Consider the following 18,788-nt stretch of genomic DNA (forward strand, 5'->3'; position numbering starts at 1 on the left):
ATAATTTCTATTTACTTATATTTGATGAGGCTTGTTTTATGCCCTAAGATATGATCTATTTTGGAGAAAGTTCCATGGTCTGCTGTGAAAAATGTTTATTGTGTAGAAGTTGGATGAAATGTTCTATAGACATCAACCAGGTACATTTGATCTATAGTATGTTTTAAATCTAGGATTTCTTTATTGATTTTTTGTTTGGATGACCTAGCTATTGATGATAGTGAGGTGTTTTAAGTCTCCCTCTACTACTGTGTTAGTATATGTTAATATATGCTTTTAGGTCCTTTGGGGTATGTTTGATGAAATTGGGTGTATTGACATTGGGTGCATGTAGGTTGACAATTGTTATTTCTTTTTGGTCTATTTCCCCTTTTACTAGTATGGAATGTCCTTCTTTATCTCATTTGATCAATGTAGGTTTGAAGTCTACTTTGTCTGAGATAAGTATTACTATTTCTGCCCATTTTCAGGGGCCATTGGCTTGGTAAATCTTCCTGACTTTCATTTAATCATGCGCTTATTTCTATCTGTGAGATGGGTCTCCTGCAAGCAACAAATTGTTGGATCTTCCTTTTTAATCCATTTCATCAAGCAGTGCCTTTTGATGGGGAATTAAGTCCATTAACATTAAGTGTTAGTACTGATAGGTATGTGGTGATTCCTGTCATTTAGTTTTCTTAGTTGTTTGAGGGTTTGATTGTGTCTAGCTAAGTTGAGGTTACTCTCTACTTTTTTGCTTTTTCTTTTCCTGTAGTTTAGTACTGCCTGCCCTTTCATGGTTATGTTGAGTTTCACTTTCTGTGTGCAGAATCCCTTGAAGAATCTTTTGCAGTGGTGGCTTTGTAGTCATATATTGCTTTAGTTTCTGCTTATCATGGAAGTCTTTTATTGCTCCATCTATATTGAATGATAGTTTTGCTAGGTAGAGTATCCTGGGGTTGAAGTTATTTTCATTCAGTGCCCAGAAGATCTCACCCCACGCTCTTCTTGCTTTTAATGTTTCTGTTGAGAACTCTGCTGTGATTTTGATGTATGTTATTTGTTTTTTCTGTCTTACAGCCTGCAATATTCGTTCTCTAGTCTATGTCCTTGTTGTTTTAATGATAGTATGTCATGGGGTAGATCTATTTTGGTCAGGTCTGTTTGGTGTTCTGGCAGCTTCCGGTACCTGTAAGGGCATAATATTCTCTAGATTTGGGAGATTTTCTGTTATTATTTTGTTGAATATATTACACATTCCTTTTGCTTGCACCTCTTCTTCTTCAGTTCCCACGATTCTCAGGTTTGGTATTTTGAATGAGTCAGTAAGTTCTTACATTTTCTTTTCATGGGTCCTGAGTTGTTTAACTAATAATTCTTCAGTTTTTCCTAATCTGCTGGATTGACCTTCCATTTGCTTTTGCATTTCTGTTTCATTCTTTTTTCTGAGGTTTTCCATATCCTGAGTCTCTTCCTCTTTAATATTGTCTATTTACGCTCTGAGTTCATTTATGTCTTTATTTATGCTGTTCTTTGTTTCACTTTGGTGTTTATACAGTGCTTCTATACTTTCTTTTATTTGTTCTTGTGCTTTCTCAAATTCCCTATTTTTGTTGTCTTGGAATTTCTTGAGTGTCTCCTGCACATTTTGGTTGACCATATCCAATATCATCTCTATAAAATACTCATTGGATATTTGCAGGATTTCTTCTTCCAGGTTATTCTTGTTGGCTTCATTGGGTTCTTTGGCATAGTTTTTCTTCATTTTGTTGGAGTCTGGATCTGGGCATCTGTTTTCTTCATTTCCCTCTGGTTCCTGTACTAATTCATTATTGGGGGAAAAATGGTTTCCCTCTTTTTCCTGTCTTCCCATTATTCCTCTTGCTACTGTTACTGTCCCTGTACTGTGTGTAATTCAGTACTGTCTAGCTTGTAATAAGAACAATGATGATTTCTAGAATGGAAGGTTAAGAGGCGAGGGAAAGCAAAGAAGGTAAAGGAAAAGGGAAAAAATAAACCAAAACAAAACAGAGCTGAAGAAATAAAGAGGGAGAGATAGTGTACTAATCAGTGTGAACTGGGAGTCTGCATCTCCCAAGCAGGTTATGAGCTGGCATCTGGCAGCATAGGAGCCTTCCTGGTTTCTCTGTTTAATGTTGTGTGGGAATGCCATGCACGGGCTGGGGTTGTGGAGGTGTTGGAGTTTTGCCTCTTCTTGGTGGTTTTTCCTGTATCTCCGGCATCTCTCCAAGAGTTTACTTTAGGAAGCATGCTTTCTGCTTCCTCCCTCTAGTTGCCATCTTGGAATCTCCTCTTGAACGATTTTTATCCTTATATTTTTCAGTTCTTTCAATTTCCTCCAGAATTTCCATAAATAAGAGAAAACATTCAATCATTGTCTTTGTGAAACTAAGTTATTTCACTTAACATGATGATCTCCAGTTGCATCCATTTTCATGAGAATATCATAATTTCATTTCTTTCTTCTCAATGGCTGATTAAAGATCTATTATGCATACACGGCACTGATGATTGGATAAAGAAATTTAGCATAAAAAAAGTTACATTTTTTAGGTTGGCACAGTGGCTAAAGTGGTAGAGTGCCTGCCTAGCAATCATGAGACCCTGAGTTCAAACCCCAGTACCACCAAAAAAAAAAAAAAAAAAAGAGTTATAATTTTTATTGTTTTACTCGGGGGGGGGGTTACATTGTGGCATTTACATAAGTTCTTATAATAACCCCCTAATTCCTGGAATAATTTCCATAGGTCCTTTTTCCATTTACATACACATGTACACAGTATTTGTATATCTATTTTAAACAAATATTTTTTGCCTGTAAATTCTCAACCTGATTTTGAGAAAAAAACAAAAAGCTAAGTAAACCATTACAAAACCTTATGCCTGTTAGGTATGCCAAAAATCAATAATGAGTTAAACCTTTTTCCTATAGTATTCACTATGCTTTTAAAAAGTCACTTGATTCAATTAATTTATACCTATGGCTACTTTCATTCATATTTATTACCATCTCTGTAGATGCCTTAATTCTCCAGTTTATATATTTTTTAAAGAATTAATTTGGAGACATTTTTCCTTTAAAAAGTAGTTTTATTTGAACATTAGCTTCCAATGAGTTCATTTTTATTTGAATAACTAATGTATAAGCAAGAAAAACTAAAAGGAATTAATATTTCCTGTGTGGAGCACTAGATGTTATAGTATCTTAATTCATTCTTATGTTCACTCTGCAATATACAAATTACAAATTCCCTTTGAAAGCTTAGACTAATAAATACACCAGTATCTTGTGCTACATATATTCTAAAACATTCTTTTTTATTAATCATTCTGGCAAGAAATATAATTACCTTTACATTATGTATTACTGACTGTTAAGAATGTATACATCCAATGTGTGATTGAGAACACCATTACAATTATGACTATATCTTCCTATGCTTTTTACTAACTTATATAATGTATAATTTCAGAAAATCACTTCACAGGAGTAAGAATTATAACTGTTTTCCAAACCATGCTACCCTTTTTTATTACACCTTTTATTGAATATTTTTATTTATATAAAATGCACAATTACAAAAAAGAGTGTTGAATATGATATTTGATCCAAAAGCACAGAATGTAATGGATTTATATGCATGAATGTGATGAATAGCTGTGCCCTAAAGCAGCTGCTTCACAACTTTTCTAGTACCTGTTTTTTTGTTGCCGTTTGGGGGATATGGCTAGAATGTGTCAGTATGCCATTCAAGTTACTTTTTAAAATACAGATTGTTAGGAATGATAACATTTTCATGTAAGTCTTTATCTTACAATTTTATCAAAGAAAGCTATAAAACAAAATCATAAATGTATATTGAACTAAATCCCTAAATTCATATTGACTAACTACAAAATAGACATATGTACATATGTTTATATATACGTATGTAAATTCTTGAAACATTCCCCTTCCTTTCAGTCTATGAAGCTCATCTAATAAACCTGAATCCTGTCATTTCACTTTTTAGTGTGTATACTAACAGCCTCTATAATTCTTTTCACGTCCAGACCCACTTTACTAGACAAGTCACTGTGATTTCTTACCTGTACCTTCTTTCCCAGCCGGTATTTAAAATGGTTATTCAAAATAAAGAGAAAATTAATCCCTTGCTTAATTGAAATGCCCTCTCCTTCTTTCTCTCTCTCTTTCCCTCTGTCTCTCTCTCTCTCTCTCTCTCTCTCTCTCTCTCTCTCTCTCTCTCTCCCTCCCTCTCTCTCCTCTTCCTCAATCCAGCCACAGTGATTATCATTCATTTGGATTTAATATGTCTGTTTTCTTTTTACTGAAACCTATTTTTTATCGTTGTGGTGGGTGGAGGTATACTGTGGCCTTTACATAAGTTCTTACAATATATTAAATCTATAGTACTTGAATGTAATCCCTCCACTATTCTTCTTCATAGCCCCTCTCCACTTTCCTGGAATAGTTTCAACAAGTATCATTTTTCCATTTACATACTTGTGTTCACAGTATTTGTGCCACATTCACCCTCCTTCACTATTTCCCTGAAGTATCCTCTGTGTAATGGAGCAAAGCACAAAAATAGGTTTGAGGAGGTTTTTTTGTAAATAAATGTTCATGAACAAATTATGATGCATTAATAATATTGAATGGTAATATTTGCTTTCCTTTGTCAGTGAAAGTCTGCAACTGCAAAGCAAAGTAAATTCCAATCCTGTAGATTATGCTTCAAATTGGGGAAAACTGAGTATAGAATAAGAAGTACTGATGAGACATTACACAACAGAAACTTTTATTATATAAAATCTTATTTCAATCTTGACGTCAATATTGACTTTGAAAAATCTAAGCTCATTCTTCTCACAAGTAAAACAGACACAATACTAACTAGAATGACCATTTTAATTTGAACAAAATAAATGATACGTATTTGTCAGAAGGAAAGTTGATTCTTTTATCATTATTTAAAATAGAGGAGAAATTTGATCTCATCACCACATGGAAAAGTGTTAAATGCAAGATTTTGAACTGTTCTCTTCCACAAAAAGAAAAATTAAAAGTAAAAACATGTATACATATATATACTTATGGTCACCAAGACAGAAAGAGCAAGAGAGAAAATTACAGACTTACAGACACCACTTTTTTTTTTCTTTTACACTGATTATTTCCATGGACAAACCTGCAGAGACAAAGCCTTCTATTCTCTTTATGTCTTTCATTAACAACATAGGAAATAGTGCAGTTATTCACTGTGTCATAAACTTCCAGAAGTTATACATTTATAATAGGGAAAGTTGGTCTGTTCTAGATTGACTTTTAATGAAAATAATTTACTAATCAACACCTGGCAGTGAAGTCTGCATATTTTTGGTCATCTCTAAGAATACAGAGAATCATTAAGTTTATTTTCTAACCAATAACTTACACTGTTTTAAATTAATATGGCTAATATTATTATGGCCATATTCCTAAAAATAAAACCAAAATTTTAAAGTCACACATCTCAGAGCTCCAAAGCACACAGGAGTAATAATGTGTGCATTTTAATTTACATTAGCTGTTTATGGTTTGATAATCTTTCTTCAATATTTGCAATATGAACTTTAGTTAGAAGAAGGACAAATTTATCTTCATCTTACATATCATGGAATTTTAAATTTTTTTCAGGAAATAATTGATACTCTTACTTTTAAGTACAATATTATCTCAGAGTGAACAATATATATTGAGAAGATCTATAGAAGGTAATTTGTGAATTTAACAATGCTAACTCTTTTCACAGCCCATGAATTGCAGAAAATGAAAAATGAAGATTCCAGGTCTGCAGAAATACAAGATAATATGTTAAAATATGATATGTTTACTCTGAAAGCCATAATTGATATTTCTGACATTCCAATATTAACAAATATGTATTAAAAATACATGAAGAATCAACAACATACCCTAACTTACAATAAGACCTATACTCAACATTGTAAGTGGAGCCTTTCACAAACTAAAACTCATCCTCCATTTTCAGTATCATCTTCATCCAATTCTCTGAGTTTACCCTAGTCCTTGCATACTTTCATGCCTCAAAATTTGCTATAAATTCCTTTGTCTTTTAGGATGTGTTATGTAGCCTTGAAAGTAGTCCAAATTTGTATATAATTTGCTACATCCATGACATGACATATATTTTGCTGTGATAAGAACCTGGGGAACAGGGAGGATCACAGTTTAAGACCAGCCTGGGCCAAAATGTGAAGATATTTGTAGAAAATACAAGGCAAATTTAGGGGATGGTTGGATGCAATCTGACTACTTGACAGACACATGTGGGCTTAGGCTGGCATTTCTCGATACCCTGTACAGGCATGCAAAATTTCACTATGAATGTGGGAATTTCTGTGGAGCTGCAGAATTATGTTACTTATTTAGAATGTTGGTTCCAGCAATGCTTTAAGTTCACTTCAGGGAAAACAGGTTTCTGAAATCTTAATGCAGAATTGGGATGCAGCAATAGACGACATTATATGGTTAAAAGATAACAATTCTGTGAGTCCTCCACTATAGTCTGATCGGCAGCAAGCATGGATAATTCACTGGTCTTTGTTTTCTGCAACCAATTCAATTGTTGGAATAATATTAATATCTCTTCCTTTACCAGTCAGTGTACCTGAACACAATTCATAAGATGTGTCCACATATTCTCCAGTATTTGCCAACTGCTGTCATAACAAAGATGTTCAAAAACACCAGTAGGTGCTAAAAGAACTAAAATTACTCAACAGGAGGATCACACATACAAAGACCCAATTACAGAATTTATGAAATGCTTATATGGTAATTTTGACTTTGATGGGTCTCAGAAAAGGCTGAGAGAATATCAATCACTGCCTGTGTATGACTTCTTATTGGTGATTTGTCTTAAGGATTTCATTGAAAATGCCCATCTCTTTGTATTTGAGACTTTTTGTGTAATCATAGCGTATCTACATTGGTATATTGGCAGATAAACTGAACATGATTTCAGAAGAAACCAAAAGGTGGATTGTGACATTTATTAGAAGTACACATGAGATGTCATGATTATTCTAAATTAGGACCTTTGATTATGGGTAACAGTGCAGTTGTGCCCTATCAGTAAGTAATTCAAAAGGAAAAAACTCTTTCTTTTTGAAACCAGATGCTGGCCATGGATATTAAAATGAAGTTTAATCAGAATAATAAATTAGAGGCTCCAAAATGAGCAACCCAAGATTCTGGTTTCTACTAAAGAACTGTATAAAAAAAGATTATAAAAGAAATAAAAAATAATCAAACCATTATATGCATGGGGACAAACTCTTTAGAAGCAATTAACATAGTTGATGTAAATTTTGCATAAATTAGGCTGTTTTAAAAAAAGAATCATTTTTGATGTGGTAAAGTGTTGAGAGAAGGAAAGCTTTTTAATACTTACATGATTAGATATTAGCTTTTAAGTGGATATTTCTTTTTCTCCTTGTACATAGGTAGAGTAAGCTGGAGGTGGATACTTCCATCTCCCTGATTTATTAGGTTATGGTAAAGCTCAGTAGGTTTAGGTTCCTGTAGGATAGTTGTACTTGAGAGCAGGCATTGTTGAGAAGAACAGTGTTTCTCAAAATGGTTCCTTTTCCTCATCCTATGCCAGATCAATATGGGACTGTTTTTTGTAGTGGGACTCCTAGTGATAAAACTATGGAAAATGTGTAGGTCCCCCTTATAATGGATACTTATGGAATATTTAACGCTCAATCTACTGTATATTTAGCTTTTAGAAATTTGTCAACTTTGAAGTCTTCCTACTGATACTGATTCCAGTAGTGGGTTTCTACTGGTGTTCTGCTGCTCATGTAAGCTGTGATCCTTGGTGTCTACCTATCCCCGCCTCAAGATTTAGGGGAATCAACTTACTCTAGATCTTAATTATTTAAAGGAGATGAGACAAGATGTCCAGTTTCAATTTGTTATTAGTTCTCTTGTCAGTGTTGGTTTGTAAACTTCCAAGCTCAGATGTCAAACTGTAAACATGTAGAAAGGTTTAAATATTTGTCTATTTCCTGCATTCTCTACCTATATGAGTAACATTTGTTTGTGAAGAACAATTCAGAGTTCATTCAGACTAACTTAAAAATAAGGATATTATTATTTTTTTTATCTGTACCAAGTTTTCTTTATTCAAAACTACGTGAGTTTCTTTGATGCTGATACCAATTCTATTTTATTCATTTTCTCTACTGTATTCTATTTTATGAATATACCATGTTTTATTCAGTCTCTTGCTAATGAACATGTATGGTGTTTACAAACAGTGCTAAAAGTACCTTTGTGAAATCTCCTAATGTACATGTGCAGGAGTTTCTCTAGGACAGATGCCAAGGAGTGAGACTACTGACTTATAGTATAAGAACATTTTCAACTTCCCTAGATATTACCATGATGTTATATTCCATTAATAGTATTTGAGTTTTTATTCCATATGTTCAGGACTTGGCATTGGTAGATCTATGAATATGTCAATATCCTGGCTATTAAATGGTATACACTATTATGGTTTTAGTTTACATTTTCATTACTAATGAGATTTCTTAAGTTTATTGGTCATCCATGACTTTACCTCTGTGAATTGCTCATTTATATCTTCTGGCCATTTTATTAGGCTGTTTGTGTTTGTCCAGAATTTAAAAATAGCTTCTACAAATGAATATGTAAAGCCAAAAAAATCAAATGATGGGCAAAGAAACAGAAAAGCTAATTCACAGAGGGTTGGTGAAGGGCTGATAAATGTTGAATACATGTATCACTTCACTGGAAATCAGGAACATGAAAATTAAAAAAATCAGATAACTTTGCAAACCTATTGGGCTGGCAAAATTAACAGTTTAATACTATGAAATCTTGGCAAAGATGTAAGGGGGAATCTCGGAAATCCTACTTATTGGAAGTAGAAAACATACATATCCTATATTATAATAATTCCTCTTCTAGGTATATAATCTTTAAAATGTCAACAGGAGCAGCAGCATCCCCTGGGAACTCATTGGAAATGCAAATTTTCACACCCTAATCCAGATCTGCTGAGTCAAAAATTTTGGGGGTAAAAACCAGCAATCTGTGTTTTAATAAGTCATTCAGGTGATTCAAATGTACACAAATAGGGGAGCCATTAGAGTGATACTGCCCCAAATTTTTTGATTAAGATCTATAGGAAGAACTGTATTTTATTTCCCTTCTTTCTTGAACCCCTGCCCAAACAAAATATAAACTTTAAGAAATAGTAATTACACTAAGTGTATGAAATATACTTTGATATTTTCTATTGTATTCCACTCAATTTTATTTTTATTGTTTTTTTGGTGGTGCTGGGGTTTGAACTTAAGGCTTGGTACTTGTTAAACAGGTACCCTACACTTGACCTACTCCCTAGCTATTTTATTTTATTTTTTAAAAACTTGCTGGTTGTGACCTACTAATTGTAACCTAAGTTTCAAAAAAACTGTCAGAAACTCTTGTACATATTTGGTAAGAGATATGTAAAAGAACATTTGTAATTATTATCTGTAACAGGAAAATCATGGAAAGGACAACTCTTCAGGAAAATTGACAAATGAATTATGGCATATCTCTACAGTGGAATACTAAATGGTTCCTTGGATCATTAGAATACATTTCAAAAACATCAGGTATATTGAGTTATAAAAAAGTTATAGCAAGATATGGAGAGTATGACATCATCTATGTAGTTTCAAAATGTATAAAACTATGTATTTACAATTACAGATGCTCTTTGACTTATCATGGGGTTACATCCTGACAAACCCTCTGTAAGTTGAAAATATCATAAATTGGAAATGCATTTAGTACACCTAATCTAAGGAATATGGTAACTTAGCAACACAGTACACTGTCAAGTAGCAGCTATTTACCCTCATGGGAAACATGGCTGATTAGATGCTGCAGCTTGCACAGCATCACAAGAAAGTACCATACTATACATCACTAAACTGGAAAAAAGTCAAAATCCAAACCTCAAAGTACAGTGTCTACTGAATGCATATTGCTTTCACATAATAATAAAGTAAAAAAAATTGTAAATTGAGCCATCATAAGTCAGGGACATCTATATATAGATATGTAGTAAAGACATAAAAATGTACATGGGAATGGATATAACAAATTCTGGATAGTGGTTACAACTGGAAAGGAAAATGAGGTTGGTGAACGGTTCATGGAAGTCTTCAGGTGTATCTGTAATTCTCTACTTTTTTTTAGTTAAGTGAATATGGAAACTATTAAGAATTGATAAATATGGCTGGCTAGTTAAGGTGTTTGCTACTTTATTCTATACAGCCTTCGGTATATTGCAATGTATTGTAACAAAAAGTAAGTAAAAACGAAGCTACCCGGAACAAACAACAATAACATATTAGAAATTCAATCACTCAAAGGAAAGTACTTTAACATCTACATCATTCACAATGACTGTTAAAAAAATCTGGAAAAGTCTGAATTGGTGTTTTTATTTTTTTCATAGGACTGGGGTTTAAACTCAGGACTTTGCACTTGCAAAGCAGGCAGATGCTTTACCACCTGAACAACACCTCCAGTTCATTCTGCTCTGGTTATTTTGGAGACTGGGTCAAAACACTATTTGCCCAGGCTGGCCTCAAACCATGATCCTCATTATCTCAGTACCTGGCTGATTTTGTTTTTTAAAGTAGACCTATAATTTTCTAGGGGCTTGTGCTGTTTCTTTGGGTAACATCGTAATGAAGAGTATTTCATTCCTAGCATGAATGTGAAATAATGATTTGATCAATAAAATAAGGATTACATACAATATTACTTGCTTATAGGTTTGTCAGTTTCTCAAAACTCAGAGGACCGGTGTTCTTACTTTGCTGCTTTGCTAACAGTAACTTAAATCATGTGTTGTATGAAAGCCAGGTGAAACATTCTGAAGATAAAACTCACATGAAAAAAGCATTCTGAAGAGGAAACTTACATGGTAACTAACAGTTAACCCTTTTCACGGCATCAAACACCATGGCTACCAACTATGGTAATAATAGATTATTATTAGCCTAAGGAAATTAGAGTTTACTTTTCCTTCAATTCAGGGTTTTTATCTAATAAGTATGGATTAAAGTCTCATAAAGATTTCTTTAAAATTCTAAGGGTAGTTTAGGACCTAAGGAAAGCACAGAGAACATCACAGGAAATATGCTACTTATGTAGCATGCAGAGAATAATCAAGGTCAAGGACAAATAGAATCACCATGCCTATGTCATAATCTTTGGTAATCAGAACTAATTTAAAAGTATTACTCTAGGTAGAGGTAAATAAAAGTGAAAACAACCCATGTTGTTTTTCTTGGTTTGGCCTATACCTTGTTTGGTTCCCCTGGATTATATGAAGAAAACATAGGAATTTTTCAGATCTCCTCCTCTGACAAACAATTTCTCTGGATTTTATCTTCTGGGACAAATTCTATTGGCTGCGTCAGCTTCTTAGGCCCAGTCCAACATTGCTCAGGTGAAAAATCAATAACTTTTGCCATGTGGAAACTGGGACCTTTACCCTGTGCTGCCTGCTTTCCCTTGTCCTGGAGTAATGATGGGTTCTCAGCTGTGCCACTCAGCTGTGCCACTATCACCCACTGATGTAGCTGAGACCAGTGAGTGGGAAGCAAAGGGTTCACCTCTCATAAGTTGGAACTCTTCAAGACGTTTTTTCATTATCACCTCTTGGTAAAAACTTTCCAGGTTGTTCATGGGATCACCTTTGTTCTTCTTTTAGGGTTCATCTTTTGTGCCTAATTTTATCTTCCTCTTCATTGAGGTCATGTACTTGTCTGCACTTGTCTTTTTGTGGTATGCTTGGTAATAAAGAGCCTTAAGGAAGGAGTGACGGTCAGCTCCCTGAAATAAAGATTTTTCTATTTCCATTTCTCGCCGAGTCAGTTGTTTGCTTTTTGAAAATCTCTGTGGCAGGCAAAGGATTCGCTGACGCTCTGAGATCCTTTCTTCAATATCTTGGAGACGATTCTGTATTGCTTCTGGAGTTGCCCTCAGCCTTGTCCTCTTTTCACCCGAAATATGGCTCTTCCAGATCAAGATTTCTGTTTCATTGAGCCCCAGTTCCCTGAGAGAAGCAGTTTCCTGGTCCTTTTCATGCAGTGTCTGGAATTGGGACAAAGTCATAGTTCCAGCTGCTTCCTTCCCAAAGGGCTTGTACATGGTCCCGGGGGCAAAGCTCTCTTTCTTAGAGACACATTCCTCAATGGAGACAGATGTATCAAGCTGATGTTGAAGGAGGCTTTTCAACTGCCTTTCCCCTTCTGTTTCCAGCTCCTCCAGGACATGGTCATCACTCTTCACACAACTGTTTACCCTCTTCATGATTCCACAGGCCCCTCAAGGATATTATTTTGAAATTATATTTATGTGTAAGAAAATCAAGACCTCTGACCAAATCCAGAAAAATGAAAAGAAAGGAGTGAGCTGTGATTCATAGTATGTTGCACATAATATGAACTTGTAGAATAACAGCAATCTACTAATTATTATTGCAAGTGCCACCTCGGGTCATTCCCACCAGAACATGAACCCTTCTGCTAAGTAAGTTAAATTGACTAAGCAGTTTAGGGCCCTATCACTTGGATGACTTGTTGTTCTGTTTTGTTTTTTTTTTCCTGTACTTTTTTCCAAATGAACAACATTTTCCTTATCATGTGCTCTATAAATCTTTCTTTTATATCTGTTAGCTTGTTTTTTATGTTTTCCATTTGTACTTTGCTGGTTTTTATTGTTACACTGGGGTATAAAATTCAAAGTTCAAATATCAGTTTAAATATTTAAATATTTGTCCATTTCCTACACTCTCCAGATAGAGTTAAATTTGCTTGTGAAGAGCAATTCAGAGATCCTATTCTTTGACTAACTCTAAATTGTGATATTGAGAACTTATAGAAGGAATTGTAATTCTGCTGTATCATGAGCATACTGAGTATTTTATTTTAATATTATTGTAGCCATTATCACTTACTTTCAAAATTTTATGATTATATGTGACTACTGGCTAAAAATTGGATTTTATTTACTTTTAGAATCTAAAACACTTTAAGATGTAGAAAACAGAAAGAAAGATTAAATTGACAAAAAAATGAATGTACAAATGTTGAAATGTTAAAAACTGAGTAATCAGGAGATTCAGAGAATTCTTGGATATGTTGGAAATAATGTGCCCAGTTTTTCATTTAAGGAAAAAATTATTTCACATACTTGATTTTAGAAAATTAAATTAATCCTCAGAAAGATTTTGTGATAGCTTCCAATCTTTTCACTCTTGTTATGTAAAATTGAATGAAGCTTCATCCTGGAGAAAAAGATAACACTGATGAAATAAATCATTAAATGAGGATTTAAGGGGGATGTGTTTATTGTAGAAACGCCTAATAGGAAGTTATCAATACTTAGTGTTAAAACATGAAATAGTTGCCACAACATAATTTAGAGACCAAAAATAGGAATAACTAAGAAGACTAAATTGAGAGTAAGGATGAGAAGGTTGGGGAAAGGGCTATGCTTTTCATAGTAAGACAATTTGCACCGTTTAATTTTCTAGAAACTTTAAAATGTGGAAAAGATACAATATCTTTTGTTGTTTTACTCATCTGGAATTTGTTTGAGACTTCTTTTGTTTCCATTTCATGTTTTGTGTTAGAAAGTGACACAAACAAGTGTATCTCATCATATACTTTGTAAGTTACAAAGAACAGGGGAAGAACAAATAATGAATGTAAAAACATACAAAGAAATAAGTAATAATGAGCCAAAGATAATGAAACAAGGAGTTCAGGACAGACTTATGAAATGAACTGCATGTAAGATAAAACCACAAAAAATGAGAAAGCTAGAAAGAAATAACCATGGAATAGTCTTTCAGGTATAGGAACATAAAACAAAATGAAATCTTCTAGTCCCATTCAGAAGGAATTCAAGCAGAGAATCCTAACCACATGCTTCCCACTTGTAAATGTATCCTTGACTGTAGGTTTTAGAGGAGAGAGTGAGATGAATATGAATATATATTTGAAAGGAGGGCTAACAGAACAGTTTGTTCAGTTAAAAATAACAATAAAAAATTTAAAAATAGAGTGTCCTTAGAGCTCTAGCTTTCATAACCATGATCATGAACATAATTATTCACAGTGCCGGGGAAGAGTAGAAACATAATAGGTGTAGGAAATATGTGCAGGAAAGCTTCAAATATGTCAAAATGTTCGTATAAATCTGAGACACCTAATAACGTAAAACAGGTAGATGATATACAAATGTAAGCTCATGAAAAAACTCTGGGTGTGAGTACATAAATTTGGTGGTTTACCAATATAGAAATTATTCTGGAGATGGCTTACTAATGACATTACCCAAAGGACAAACTGAGATTGTGAATAGGTCAGAACACCAAGCCCTGAAAGACCTCCAAACCATAAGTGTCAAAGTGTCAATTTAATTTAAGACAAAATGAAAATTTTCACTTAAATGAAAGGTACTTTTCTGGCTATTTCAGATCAGAAAAGTGTTACATGATAAATTGTAGTATCATAAATATTATGTAACATGGTAGACCCACTCTAGCAATTATCTGATATCTTTTTTTTTAACAGTTCTCACATCAACTTTATTTTTTTATTTTATTATTCATATGTGCATGCAAGGCTTGGGTCATTTCTCCCCCAGCCCCCACCCCCTCCCTTACTACCCACTCCACCCCCTCCTCCTCCCCCCCCACCCCCTCAATACCCAGCAGAAACTATTTTGCCCTTATTTCTAATTTTGTTGTAGAGAGAGTATAAGCAATAATAGAAAGAAAGGAACAAGGGTTTTTGCTGGTTGAGATAAGGATAGCTATACAGGGAGTTGACTCACATGAATTTCCTTTGCGTGTGTGTTACCTTCTAGGTTAATTCTTTTTGATCTACCCTTTTCTCTAGTTCCTGGTTCCCTTTTCCTATTGGCCTCAGTTGCTTTTAAGGTATCTGTTTTCGTTTCTCTGCGTTAAGGGCAACAAATGATAGCTAATTTTTTTTAGGTGTCTTACCTTCCTCACCCCTCCCTTCTGTGCTCTCGCTTTTATCATGTGCTCAAAGTCCAATCCCATTGTTGTGTTTGCCCTTGATCTAATGTCCACATATGAGGGAGAACATGATATCTTAATGAGGTAAGAGAGTTAAATTTTACAATAACCTGTGGCATTAACATTATTCTGGCAACTGTAGGTGACATTTCAGTAAATGGTGTGAGAAAACTAGAGCAATACAGCATAAGGTAAATTGGTAGCTTTCCAGCTCATAGAAATTAGAGATCATATGAGTAAAATTGTAATTTATAATTTGCCTTGAAACACTGCATTGAGAAAAGAAATGGCAATGATTTTGAAACTTTTCATAATGTTTTACTAATGCATACAAGATAGAAGTCCCCAAGAAATGATTGTATGTAAATATGTGCATGAAAGATGACAAAAAATGTCACAAGTTACTCTAAATATTTGTCAATGATATTCTTCAAACAATAATAAACCAAACTGGGTGAATCAGAATTCAATTAGCATAAAGTCAATACTGAATGATTTGGTTCAAAGAAATCTGATGAAATCTACCATAAACTGTCTGAACATGTTTGAGTTGAAGACTGACTTTGAAGAAAAAAAAAAAAAACCTTCTCTAAATGACACTATAGAAGACAACGTATACAATGTCAAATTTACTCTCTCCATCTCCATTGTCATCCTGTTAAAATTTGTCAACATTCTTAGTTAGAAAGGATTTGGGGGCATCATTTCCTTTTGCTATTTTTAGAATTCCTGGGGGAAATTGTTCTGATTCATTTTAAGAAAATATTATTTCAAAGGGTTCACTTTAGATAGTTCAATTGATCCTCCCAAAGATTCTTTTGTAGCTGGAAAATCTTTTTACTTTTATTGCATAAAATTCGGTAAAGTTTCATGGGAATGAAAGAAAAAAATAGCATGAAATTAAAAAATAAGTAAAATGAATGCAATAACAAAACTTATGAAATTGGACATATTACACATAAACTTTACTAGGTGAGCAGAAACAAATCAGAAAGAATGAAATCATTAAATTAAACAGTTATTCTGTTTATAAGTACTTTGAATGTTATGTTTTATTTAGCATAAAAGCCAAAAATAAAAATGATATGCTTTTCTTAAACATTTTACAGGCATAATTTTATGTTGCTCTCTTCTAAACTTAAAAGTAGTAATAAATAGTAAGATAACACACTCGCAAATAAGGTCAAGTTTCCACTAATTGTAGAAATCATACATATGGAAATCACAGGAAACTTATCAACAAAAAGGCAGTTGGAATTTTTCCTCCACAATGTAATTTGACTTCTATTCCCCAGTCTACACCAGGACACAAAATATCTAAGACTTTACTGTGCTTCCTATACATTATTACTTTTCTTTCTCTTTCCTTCTTATATTCTAAAATAAATATGTGCGCACTTTAGAGTTATTTTTAATTTCTCACTCTTCTGCTACAGTACAGCTTCTACATTTCACGTTTATAGGCAAGATGAATCAACTAAAAAACATAACTAGTCAATAGATGGTCAACTTTGAGAAAGAAAGAAATTGGTCAAGAGGGACTACTTGTCAGGTTTGGCCTATTATCAGAAGAATGAACAGCTTATATCATAAATAGATCATTTCCCAGACATGAATGGGAAATGTTTACATGGATTTTGTCATCCATGTTATACATGATTTTTCTAGAATCTATAATATGTTATATCCTTTAACACTGTCTTGTTTTACTTGTTTTATTGTCTGCTATTCACAGGCTAAACTCAATTACACATATTTGTCATTAAATTTAAAGTTCAGTAGTTCTTAGAAAACAATTGCCCAGGTAAAATAACATAAGACACCTAATTTTTTAAGCACAAATTCAAATAATTAATAATCCAGTGCTCTTAGTAATGGAAATTTTACCCATCATGGAGTTTGGAATGTATATCTACTCTCAATTGCTTAAAATAATGGTTTTTTTAAATGAAACAGAACTAAAAAACCTTGCAATTGCTTCATGTGGAGTGGGATGAGGTTGACGGAGAGAGATGATGGGGATAATGTAAATAATGTACAATATAAGTCTAATTGGAATTGGCACTATGAATCCCCCCTGTACAATGAATGTATCCTAATAAGAATTTGATAATATGTATTAATTTTTTTAAGATTTAAAAAACAATTTGTAAAAATACACATTTTACATTATTTGTCATGGTAGATCACATTTCTCTGTCAGAAAGAATTTTGCATAAAAATTTAGAATCTCCAAGCATAAAATTTCAAAATAGTGCTACACTTTATTCTATTCTTTTTCTTTCTCCTTCTCTCTCCCTCTCTCCTTCCTTTTCTTCCTCCTTTCTCCCTCTCTTCCTCCTTGTGCATTTTCACACACCATTTAGCAACATAACAGTTCTCCATAATTTCTTCTCATAAGATGTGATTATTGCTGTGGTTGGGAAATAGATGTGTTCTGAACTCCCAACAATTTATGAGATGGAATCTTGTTCCTCAGTGTGGTGTTGTTGAGGTGTTGTTGAGGTGGGGAATCTGTAGGGAAAGGGAATTGGTGAAACTTGTTAGGTCACATGCAGTGCTGCCTTTGTAAAGCAATGCTAGTCTGTAATGAGTGCTCAGGAGAGTGAGTTGTTATACAGAGAGCAAGACTGGCATTCTAAATGTCTCATCTCTTCCATTTTGGATATGTTCTCACAATGATGGCATCTGCATGTTATTCTGCCAAGAAGAGCATCACTAGCTGAGAAAATGTTGGTGCTACACTTCTGACCCTTAAAACCATGTACTAAATAAATCTCTTTTCTTTACACATGAAAGAATCTAAAGTATTTTGGTGCCGCAATGAAAAATAGACTAACAAAGAAATGGATGTTACACAATCATACTTACTGTTCTCCAGAAAGGATGGTGTTTGACATTACTGATATGCGTTTACAGTGGAATTAACTTCCTTGTTTTTAGAAGCCAGTATCATTGTATTAATTACTTCTTGCTATGTTTACTTGCTTTTTGACTAGTTGGTGCCTAACTAATTTATTTTGGATTTAAAGTTCATCAAAATTTCCAAGTCCCCCATTAATGGTTTTTGGTGCCATCTCTGTTTGTTTGAAGAATTAAGGAGACAAGTATGTTTCTTTTTAAACAGAATAAATCAAGTGCATAATTCAACAGTATTTTAATCAAGTATTTGTAACCATTATTTTCTTCAGCTTTAAGAAATATATCACTTTGTCTTAGTTATGTGAAATGATGAAAATATGAGGTCAGCGGTAATGTCATTTCTCATTCCCTTTGAATAGTAAACTGTAGAGTTCCCATGATATCTTTACTGTTGAAAATATGACCCTGCAGTTGTTAAGAATAACTTCTCTTTTGGTTTTATTTTTATGACTCTGGACTTGAAATAGGGCCCAGTAGGCAGTCATTTTACCACTGAGCCATATCCTCAATCTAAGAAAACATTGTAAGATATAGTAGAGTACATTTAAAATTTTCAAGTTAATTTTTCCTGCATCCTAATTTTAGACTACTAGATAAAAATATATAGCAGAACCAATTCACTACTAGATGGTATGCATTCTTATCTAATCTTATGTCATTACGTTTGTACAAACTTATTTGGAAGCCCAACTAGATTTCAATCCA

The 18,788-nt window shown here is 33.6% G+C and overlaps 2 pseudogenes; one reads left to right on the plus strand and one right to left on the minus strand.

The window, feature by feature from the left end:
- The first annotated feature begins 6,302 nt into the window (after positions 1-6,302).
- Positions 6,303-7,271, plus strand: LOC109678259 (eukaryotic translation initiation factor 3 subunit E pseudogene; annotated as a pseudogene).
- A 3,851-nt stretch (positions 7,272-11,122) lies between these two features.
- LOC109678258 (RNA-binding protein 41 pseudogene) lies at positions 11,123-12,431 on the minus strand (annotated as a pseudogene).
- Between the last annotated feature and the right edge of the window lie 6,357 nt (positions 12,432-18,788).

The sequence above is a fragment of the Castor canadensis genome, chromosome 6 (genome assembly GCF_047511655.1).
Source record: "Castor canadensis chromosome 6, mCasCan1.hap1v2, whole genome shotgun sequence".
Lineage (NCBI taxonomy): Eukaryota > Metazoa > Chordata > Mammalia > Rodentia > Castoridae > Castor > Castor canadensis.